This window comes from Schistocerca piceifrons, chromosome 1 (genome assembly GCF_021461385.2).
Source record: "Schistocerca piceifrons isolate TAMUIC-IGC-003096 chromosome 1, iqSchPice1.1, whole genome shotgun sequence".
NCBI classification, from domain to species: domain Eukaryota; kingdom Metazoa; phylum Arthropoda; class Insecta; order Orthoptera; family Acrididae; genus Schistocerca; species Schistocerca piceifrons.
In genome coordinates, this window is record NC_060138.1 from 693,105,389 (window position 1) to 693,116,389 (window position 11,001).

The 11,001-nt window shown below is 42.9% G+C and overlaps 1 non-coding gene across 1 annotated transcript; it reads right to left on the reverse strand.

Annotated features, from left to right (window-relative positions):
• Nucleotides 1–541: 541 nt before the first annotated feature.
• Nucleotides 542–614, reverse strand: Trnaa-agc. Its single transcript has one exon. It is a non-coding gene; the product is annotated as a tRNA-Ala (tRNA).
• Nucleotides 615–11,001: the final 10,387 nt, after the last annotated feature.

Sequence of the window (11,001 nt, forward strand, 5' to 3'; positions counted from 1 at the left end):
AGAGCGTAAATCTGTAGGAACCGGTCATAGTAATAAAGAGAATTGCTAGCCATCTTTACTAACCTGAGTCTTCAAGAATAATTAATGTATCACAGTGACGTTTAGTGTTCAGTATCACCTTCAGAAAAAATAGCCGAACTGTTTAATATCGCCCGACTTCCCCTTGTTTCAAAGCAGGAAAGACTGACACATACCTCACTCGCGAAACTGAATGTGAAAAAATTAAACGGTATACGTTAGTTGATACACATCGAACAAATATTGTGAACCCTCAAATGAAAGACGAGTTCGATTTGATTTATTGCATGCTAAAAAATGGTTCAAATGGCTCTGAGCACTATGCGACTTAACTACTGAGATCATCAGTCGCCTAGAACTTACAATTGCATGCCTCGGATACTGTTGCGTTAGAAGCAAGCTGGATCAGCGGAATCTGTTACACTTTTCAGTTTTAAGGACCAGCAAGATAAGGTCTCACATTTTGGCACTGAAGCGAGACGAAAAATTCTCAGTGGTACTGACTTGAACCAAAATGTAATCCTGGAGGCGCCGGGTATCGATCCCGGTACCTCTCACATGCTAAGCGAGCGCTCTACCATCTGAGCTACGCCCCCAGACGGTAATCTCGTTTCGTGGATACTGTACAGGTTGACGTTATTAGACGACCCGGTTCGCGGCGCAGAGATGGCGTAGGCGGCCAGCAACAGGTTCCGCCACCGCCGCGTAGTGCGCCCACCACGAGGCCCACGGGCCACAATTTGTGACGTAACTATCTCGAGGAAGCCCGGCCCTCATGAACTCCTGTAGTACGAGTGGGTGTTTCATTTCTGGCGCAAGTGACAGCGCTCTGTATACAGCTGTTCAAACTAATGCTGTTGGTAAGACACGGACATACCGATATCTTTTCCAGAAGGTATCGATATAACAGCGACCTTCTTTCACCGATATATCGATATCGAAATGGCAGTGCCGAGTGCCGGTATTTTTGTTTTATTTTATTTTATTTTTTCGCAGTTTTCAGTAACTATTTGAGATTGTTCTTTTCGAACTACAGTAGAACATAATTTTACTTTCCATATGTGAAGAAGTATTTCTAGTTTTTGAGCCTTCATCACGACCAGTCTTTCTCTTTGACTGCCTGAAGCAAGTATAGGTGGCACAAAGAAGAAGTTCGATTGCACTGTGTGGAGGGGCGAAGGGGGGGGGGGTGGCGGTGTGAATGGGATAACAAGATTTCCGATATAGGATAATAGCACACCAGTTGCGTTAGCAAATAATTTTTGACTCAACTAGTGTGCAATTTCTTTACATCGGCATTCTTTGAAAACAGTTGCTGGAAAGGATGACCATAATGTAAACGATGAGACTGGCTTTTGCCGGGGGCAGAGATGTTTTAGGGGATATGTGACACTCGGCGCTGCCAACAGAAACTGCAACGTTTGACTTCACCAGGCAATTTTGACACTACGGCTGCTAGTTCGCCGGTGTTTGCAGAAATGAAAAAAGAGAAAGGTCGACATGAAATGTTCCAGACAAATCCGATAATGTGACGAAAACCATTTACATGCAGTTTCCACTGTTAGCAAAGCGGTTACCGCCAAGCATGATAGTGCATCGTTTTTCCTTCAGTTCCTTCTCTAAGGGGGATAAGCAGGTTGCTAGCTTGTTGATGTACAGAATATCTAATAATACATCGGGTACTTTAATATACGGCTCTAAAACTGGCAATAGGCCTATACCGGATGATTCACGAAGATGTGCAAATATTTTAATATGCTATTCTACAGTACAAGTAAAACTAGAGAACAAAGTTCATATAAACATAGATCCGCAAATGTTTAGTTTCAAAGTTACGGGTGATACCAGATTTTGCCTGAAGTTTAACAACTTCGCTAACATGACGCCATCGCAAAACTGTACGAGATTAATGTAAAGCACGATTTCCATTTATTTTGTTGTTACTGATCTGGCGAATCTAATAAAACGTGTCCTTCACTTGTATCTGCAGTAGTTTTCTGGAACACACAGAAAAACAAATATTGTTATACAAGTAAATTTGTTTATTTTCCATTAAGAATGTACAAACGTTATGTCATTGTTGGCAACCGTTAGTGAGTTGTTTCAGTCGTTTCCTGACCTTGAAAGGAGTTAGTTTTCTGTATTGTTCAGTGAAAGAACATAGTAACTGTTGTAGTTTGTAGATTATTTATTAAATAGGGATGCCTTTCAAATTTACGACAGAGGAATACGCCGATATGGTGTTTATTTATGGGAAGTGTGATGGTAAAGCTACAGCTGCAGTTAACGAATATCGCGTACGTTATCCAGCTCGGAGGATTCCGAATGCACGAACCATTAGTGGAGTGTTTAGAATGTTACGGGAGACAGGTTCTCTACCTAGCGGCCGGCCGGAATGGCCGCGCGGTTCTAGGCGCTACAGTCTGGAACCGAGCGACCGCTACGGTCGCAGGTTCGAATCCTGCCTCGGGAATGGATGTGTGTGATGTCCTTGGATTAGTTAGGTTCAATTAGTTCTAAGTTCTAGGCGACTGATGACCTCAGAAGTTAAGTCGCATAGTGCTCAGAGCCATTTGAGCCATTTTTCTACCTAGCATTCATAATAAGTACGAGCGCTAGATCGTGAAGACGATGATGATATTATGGATGCTGTTCAACGTACACGACGTATCTCTCAACGATTGGGCATTTCACAATCTAAGGTATGGCTACACTGAAGTACAATAATCGATATCCTTAGCATTAACAAAAAGTGCACCATTTTCAGATACTGCAGATAGTCTGGGACATGTTTTATTAGGTTCACCAGATCAATAACAACAAAGTAAATGGAAATCATGCTTTACTTTAACCTCATACAGTATTGCGATGGCTTCGTATTAGCGAAGTTGCTAACTTCCAGGCAAAATATTTTATTAGTCCTAACTCTGTAACATAACAATTGTGGACCTATGTTTATATGAATTTTTGTCTTTATTTTTACTTGTAGAATAACGTATTAAGATATTTGCAGAACTTCGTGAATCACCCCCTGTATTTGCAATGTGCAGCCGCAACTTTTTTTGGCCGGTACGTCGATATTTTTTCCGGCTTCAAATGGTTCAAATGGCTCTGAGCACTATGGGACTCAACATCTTAGGTCATAAGTCCCCTAGAACTTAGAACTACTTAAACCTAACTAACCTAAGGACATCACACACATCCATGCCCGAGGCAGGATTCGAACCTGCGACCGTAGCAGTCCCGCGGTTCCGGACTGCAGCGCAAGAACCGGTAGACCACCGCGGCCGGCTTTCCGGCTTCATATCGATTATTTATTATATATATATATATATATATATATATATATATATATATATATATATATTCTCGCGGTATATCGAGAGCCTGTAATGATATTTTTTAAAATATCTATATATCTGATTCCTGATATTTTTAACAATATCGACAACCCCAGTTCAAATGTACTGCCAACCTTACATTACATCTACACCTACACTCCGCATACAACCCCGCGGGGTGTGACAGAGGATCCTACATCTACATTTATACTCAGCAAGCCACCCAATGGTATGTGGCGGAAGGCACTTTGTGTGCCGCTGTCATTACTTCTGTGGTGTCACCGCCAGACACCACACTTGCTAGGTGGTAGCCTTTAAATCGGCCACTGTCCGTTAGTATACGTTGGACCCGCGTGTCGCCACTATCAGTGATTGCAGACCGAGCGCCGCCACACGGCAGGTCTAGACTTCCTAGCACTCGCCCCAGTTGTACAACCAACTTTGCTAGCCATGGTTCACTGACAAATTACGCTCTCATTTGCCGAAACGATAGCTAGCATAGCCTTCAGCTACGTCATTTGCTACGACCAGGCAAGGCGCCATTACCAGTTACTATTGATACTGTGCATAATCTACCGTCAAGAGCGACGTTCAGCATTTATGGATTAAAGTTAAGTATTCCACCAGCTACGTCCGTTTTTTCTAGATTCTAATTTCCTTGTCCTGTTCCAGACCTCACGCCAGCCTGCGTGAGCTAAAACGCGTGCCTTTCGGCCTCCTTCTAGTAACACGGTGTTGGCTCTCCTGCCAACCACAACAACCTCCCTTTCCTGTTCCAGTCGCTTATGGTTCGCGGGAAGAACGACTGCCGGAAAGCCTCCGTGCGCGCTCGAATCTCTCTAATTTTACATTCGTGATCTCCTCGGGAGGTATAAGTAGGGGGAAGCAATATATTCGATACCTCATCCAGAAACGCACCCTCTCGAAACCTGGACAGCAGGCTACACCACGATGCAGAGCGCCTCTCTTGCAGAGTCTGCCACTTGAGTTTGCCAAACATCTCCGTAACGCTATCACGGTTACCAAATAACCCTGTGACGAAACGCGTCGCTCTTCTTTGGATCTTCTCTATTTCCTCTGTCAACCCGACCTGGTACGGATCCCACACTGATGAGCAATACTCAAGTATAGGTCAAACGAGTGTTTTGTAAGCCACCTCCTTTGTTGGTGGACTACATTTTCTAAGGACTCTCCCAATGAATCTCAACCTGTCACTCGCCTTACCAACAATTAATTTTATATGATCATTCCACTTCAAATCGTTCCGTACGCATACTCCTAGATATTTTACAGTAGTAACTGCTACCAGTGTTTGTTCCACTATCATACAATCATACAATAAAGGATCCTTCTTTCTATGTATTCGCAATACATTACATTTGTCTATGTTAAGGGTCAGTTGCCACTCCCTGCACCAAGTAACTATCCGCTGCAGATCTTCCTGCATTTCGCTGCAATTTTCTAGTGCTGCAACTTCTCTGTATACTGCAGCATAATCCACGAAAAGACGCATGGAACTTCCGACACTGTCTACTAAGTGATTTATATATATTGTGAAAAGGAATGGTCCCATAACACTTTCCTGTGGCACGCCAGAGGTTACTTTAACGTCTGTAGACGTCTCTCCATTGATAACAACATGTTGTGTTCTGTCTGCTAAAAACTCTTCAATCCAGCCACACAGCTGGTCTGATATTCCGTAGGCTCTTACTTTGTTCATCAGGCAACAGTGCGGAACTGTATCGAACGGCCGGCCGGTGTGGCCGTGCGGTTCTAGGAGATTCAGTCTGGAACCGCGTGACCGCCACGGTCGCAGATTCGAATCCTGCCTCGGCCATGGATGTGTGTGATGTCCTTAGGTTAGTTAGGTTTAAGTAGTTTTAAGTTCTAGGGGACTGATGACCTCAGAAGTTAAGTCCCATAGTGCTCAGAGCCATTTGAAGCAACCAAAACCTCTCAGACAAACAGAAGCTAAACGATGTCAAAGTTAGCGTAAGGAGGGCTATGCATGAAGCGCCCAGAACCGCTCGGCCACCCCAGCCGGCAGAGGTTTTGGCTGGGTTTAAATTTGCAGTGAAGCTTCCTTTGCTTTCGCAGTGGTTTCCTAACTTCGTTGTTGAACCACGCTGGGCTTTTCCCGTCCCTCACCTGTCTAAAACGCATTTTACGATTTCCTTGAACATTTTCCATAAACATTCAAAATTGTCAGTGTCGGAACAGAAATTTTCGTTTTGGTCTGTTAGATAGTCTGAAATCTGCCACCTATTACTCTTGCTAAACAAATAAACACTCCTCCCTTTTTTTGTATTCTTATTTCCTTCCATATTCAGGGATGCTGCAACGGCCTTATGATCACTGATTCCCTGTTCTGCGCTTACAGAGTCGAAAAATTCGGGTCTGTTTGTTATCAGTAGGTCCAAGATGTTATCTCCACGAGACGGTTCTCTGTTTAATTGCTCGAGGTAATTTTCGGATAGTGCACTCAGTGTAATGTCACTCGATGCTCTGTCCCTACCAACCGTCCTAAACATCTGAGTGTCTCCTTTATGTACCACTGAGTGAGCTGGTGGGGTACCTTCTGGCTGACAATACCCGCGGGCAAGCAGTGCGGGCACTCACGGGCGCCCACGCCCGGAACAGTGCGTTTGCCCACCCTTGGCGCAGTACTTGGATGGGCTTGCCAGCCTGACTGGTTATCATTCCAGTCAGTTAACGACGCTCGTTCCCGGACTGACTGTACCTGCTGTCAACAACAGATTCGACTCGGTTCGTTAGTCTACAGGCAGAACCGGAAAACCGCAGGAAGTTGGGTGAGAGAACACAAGAAAGAAAATTCCCACAAAGGCAAAAATATACCAGAAAGACTGGCCTCCGCAACATAGCCGGAATAAATTAAAGAAACAGCATTCCCCGCATTTACACGTTCGTTTAGCCAAAGCTTAGACTTGTGCTGGCAGTAGTAATATTTAACGAAATACTGTATGGTGAGCGCATACTTCGATATTATGCAGAGCACGTTATGACAGTGCAGATGTTGTGAAAGGTTGTTACTGTTACAGTTTTTAAATTAGTTGCAGTTTTTAAACGAGTTACATCTCATATTCTTAAAAGAATGCGTTTAAAACGTTCCCAGAACACAATTTCTTGGATATACAAACCCTAGTATGTTAAGCCGATGCACTAAGCTCTGCTGTAAAAAAATTATTACTATTATTGAAACATTCTGTGTATTTTATAGAATAAAATGTGAGCAAGGAGAGGAAATTAAGTAATGGTCTACCACGAGGCTCCGTCTTAGCCCCCCTTATTAATCAACACATATATCTCCGATCTCCCCAGTACCAGGTCACCAAAGTTCTGCTACGAGTACGATATCGCTCTTGCTTGTAGAACCAAAGATTTCAGACAAGTGGAGACAATTCTCAGCACAAGATCTAGCCGTTACGAACTCCTATATTTAGAAAGTAGCGACTTAAACGCAGTGCAAGTAAAAGTGAAGTATGTATAACCCATCTGAGCAGCAACGGAGCTCAGAGTGAAACATAACGGAAACACACTTTGCCGTATCAAGTGCCCTACGTACCTCTGTGTCACCCTTGACCGCTCCCTTTCATATAAAAAAAACATCTTGAAAATGCCGCTGCCAAGATAAAAACTCGTAACAATACTGTTCATAAATTGCGTGGAATGACATGAGGAACTTTAGCAGACACTTTGGGCACATCATCCATTGCGCTGGTCTTCTCAGCAACCGAGCATTGTGGCGCAGTGTGGCTAAACAGCTGCCACACCAACTTGGTCGACGTCCAGTTCAACCACACTATGCGGTTAATAACTGGGACAATCGAACCAACATTCGTTTATTTGCTTACTCTGCTGAGTAACATCTATCCACTCGCAATCCGTAAAAGCGAGGCCTTACTTAAGGAATACCGCAAGCTACAGGAGAATCTTGAATTACCCTTACAGGAAGACATACCAAATATACGACGAAATAGACTCCGTCCAAGAAATCCACCGTTAAGGCAGGCCGAACAGCTAGATGCCACTAATATCGAGGTGTTGACCTGTGGGGTCTGAAATGTCAACTTACTGAAAATCGTGTAGTGCGTGAGTGGTTCCAAAGTATAACTGTGATACTGCTGGCACGGAACTCGACAGGAAACTATGGGTCAAACTGAACACAGCTCGCACTAAGCATGGTCGATGTGTAGGCTCACTTTACAAATGGGGTGCTACAGAGCCCCAGTTATGGGGGGGGGGGGGGGGCTCCGAATCAGACAACATAGCACCTTAGAGATGAATGTCCCTTGTGCTCCTATCAGGGGAGTTGGAGCGACCTCATGAAAGCTGACGATACAGCTCTTATATGGATTAGGAACTGAGATATTGACATTTATTTAATTTTATATGTAGTTTTCTCTTTCTGTACTTATGTTATATACATATACTAATGTTATGTACCCGTATTTTTTACACTGCATGTGAGCCATACGAATAAATAATAAAATATATTTTATTGCTATTAAAACCGTAGGTATCTGTGGTAGGTTCAAAGTGAGGGTGGGGTGTACTGCAGAGACAAAGTAGAGACAGTAAAAAATTGTGGCCCTTCCCCCACAACCGCCTAGAATGCGATACGCGCCTGCTCAGGTTCTTGAGGAGTAATATTGCTTCTCCTATTCTTTGGCGAATTCACGTAATAAAGCGCCATCCATAAGATCTGAGCGATGCGTAAAGGGCGTGATTACGGTAGGCGACTTAATTAGCCCAGAGTCAGCGAAGGGAACATTAATCGAGGCGACCTGGATCGACTTCCTGCACTCACAAAAGAGTTCTGAGGAATACCACCAGCCTGCTTTGATGTACGACACAAGGTTAAAGAGTCACGACTCCTATTCCACTGGTAGCAGTCTTGTAGCTACACGATTGCTGTCAGGCAGATGCACCGTCTTAATTTCGTTCATCATAATCAATGTTTTTGGAAAGCCTGCAGCTGTACAATGTTTCATTACTTAAATCATAGTTGCGTGGTCGTACCACTGAAGCGGAACTACACAGAGAGTAAACGAGTAGTCTCCACTGAACATGCAACCGGTTCCTTCTAACGCACTCAGAATCTCAGAAAAATTCAGTTTCTAGAAAGGTGTTTGTTCGGGAGTCACTCGTAGGAAATCAGCACTTCGGTGTCCGGAACCAAACAGTCATTCAAAGAAAACACTCAAGGTTCGACAATGTCTGAATACCAGACGCCCACTGTTGTATAAGAATTCAGGGGTACGTTAGAACGTGTATTACATGAACAATGACGACCAACGACGTTTCTTCACACTAAGTTTACATGGTTTGATGTTTGAATAGTATCAGACCATTTATTAGCATGTAAATCAATATCGTCTGACACGAATTAGAAGCTATAGTTTTGTAAATTATCTTATAGCTTCCACGTAATAAAACAGATACTGCAATGAGGAATGTGATTCCTTGTTTCCTGATTGCCTCATATCTGATTTCTCTTCCTTTTTCCTAAACTTTTTGCTTGCTAGAGCGACGTGGCTTAGATTGACTATTAGAAAAACTTGCTCGGGGCAGTAAAGTTAGTCCTTAAATTTTAATGGTTAGAGAGGGCTTGGACAACATGTTTTTCCTAGGCGCACCATAATTTTGTTTATAGTATGCGGTTTTCTGAGATTAAAACTCACAAAACTATTGCTTTCGAGGGATCATTGATTGAAAATAGGCATAAATTCATCCTCTATCCGGCGTTGTTGTGAGTAAATAGATGGATCATGCCTCATAAGCATGCTTCTCATTTAAGGAAGTGAAATCGGCGTACAGTAAGGTAGAGAAAAGCCGTGGGAACTGCCTCTTGTAATAAATACTTCCCTCGTTAAGACACCCACCGTTTCATTATGAGAGGTCCCAACATGAAGTTTAAACCATATTAAATTCTTATCTTGATGCTTAACGTCGGCAGTCCGTATTACATGCTAAACATCTATTACCTTCTTATTTTGTTTGGCGCCATTTGCTGCCACATCCGTACTCGTATTTTTAATGCACTTCTACTGTCTGTACGACTAAAATTTTTGAATATTTCGATACCCCGTATTTTATATCTGCATTGGTTTCCAGCTAGCTACTGTTCCACCACGTAACAAGAGACTGTCGTCGATTAGTGACATCCCCCTCGGCAAAGAAAAATACACCTGTCTGCCAAAATCGAAGCACTGACAATCCTCATCCTTGCCTGTAAACGTAACTGCATTTTGATGATAGCTCCGTATAATAAAAAGTCAAGTTTCTCATCCATACGAATCACTTACGTCTTAATGAGATAAACAGCTGTCGAAAATGAGCAACCAGCATGTTCTACGTCCTGCAAGAAGCCAAAAAGTCGTCTTACTAGCTGTAAGAATTTTGCGAACTGTATGCTTCTTTCATTCAGTCAACATTGTTGTACAGCTTGACCTTTGCCTCATTAGCGCATATTCCCATTGATTCTGTCTCTCTCCCGCTACTCCTCGATGTTTTTTTTTTTCGTTTTTTCCAGCCTCATGGCAGAAGTTCTCCAACTATTATTTACCGCCGCAATCTTCAGAAACTTTTTCCTGGCATTACGGAAATCCTTTGATAAATTAGACTATCCCAGAATATTGCGACCAAACCTTTAGCTTGTGTGATATCTCCGAAAGCCAGCTTTGCTCGGATTATCGGAAGTCCTCCACTTTACTAAGTGAGTACTTACCAAGAAAGTAACACTCAAAATGACACCCGCTTTTCTAGCTTGGCGAGGCCTCGGGAGTGCCCACCGAGAAACCACTGTGACGGAAATACATCTCAAACTGTACCACACTCAATGTACATAAAATCACTCTGCTAATTGAAATCGGCTTCGCATAATTTGCTGCTATGAAAAGTCCGCCACGACAAGCTTATGTCGCAGAGAACTCACCGATGTTAATGGAGCTGAGAAACAGCGCTACAAATCGTTTTACTGTTATGTGCACATTTTTACTCATTTAATGAAATGGCAATAACAAATACGAGTGTTAGTCCGAAGCTGAAGATCCATAATGCAAAAAATGTATCGGAATCATTATACTTCTTATTAGCATGATATTCGGTTACAGTATACATTTCATTTACGACATAAATTATGACCATTGCTATCCATTCAGCGAGACCCTTTTACATAATGCGGCAATTTCTACGTAGGAAGGTAACCTCAGTTCCTTCTTTCATAAATAGGTAATCACACAAATATCCTTTCCTTCAACAAAACTCTTTTCCGGTTCATATTTATTCATAGCCAGAATACATGCTATGATAATGAATGTCATGAGGTTGTGTAATACAGATGTAACTGTATCAAAATAATTGATTGAAATCCCTATTATAGTTTAAGTCGAGAGCTGACAGATTAAGAAGTTGACATGTGTTCGCTTTTTTTGGTTGGCATCTTTGGAATCAGTTGTGTACCGAAAAATGGGCTTACAACCAGAATGCCGGCCGCTGTGGCCGAGCGGTTCTAGGCCCTTCAGTCCGGAACCACCTGGCTGCTACGGCCGAAGGTTCGAATCCTGGATGTGTGTGGTGTCCTTAGGTTAGTTAGGTTTAATTAGTTCTAAGTCTAGGAGAC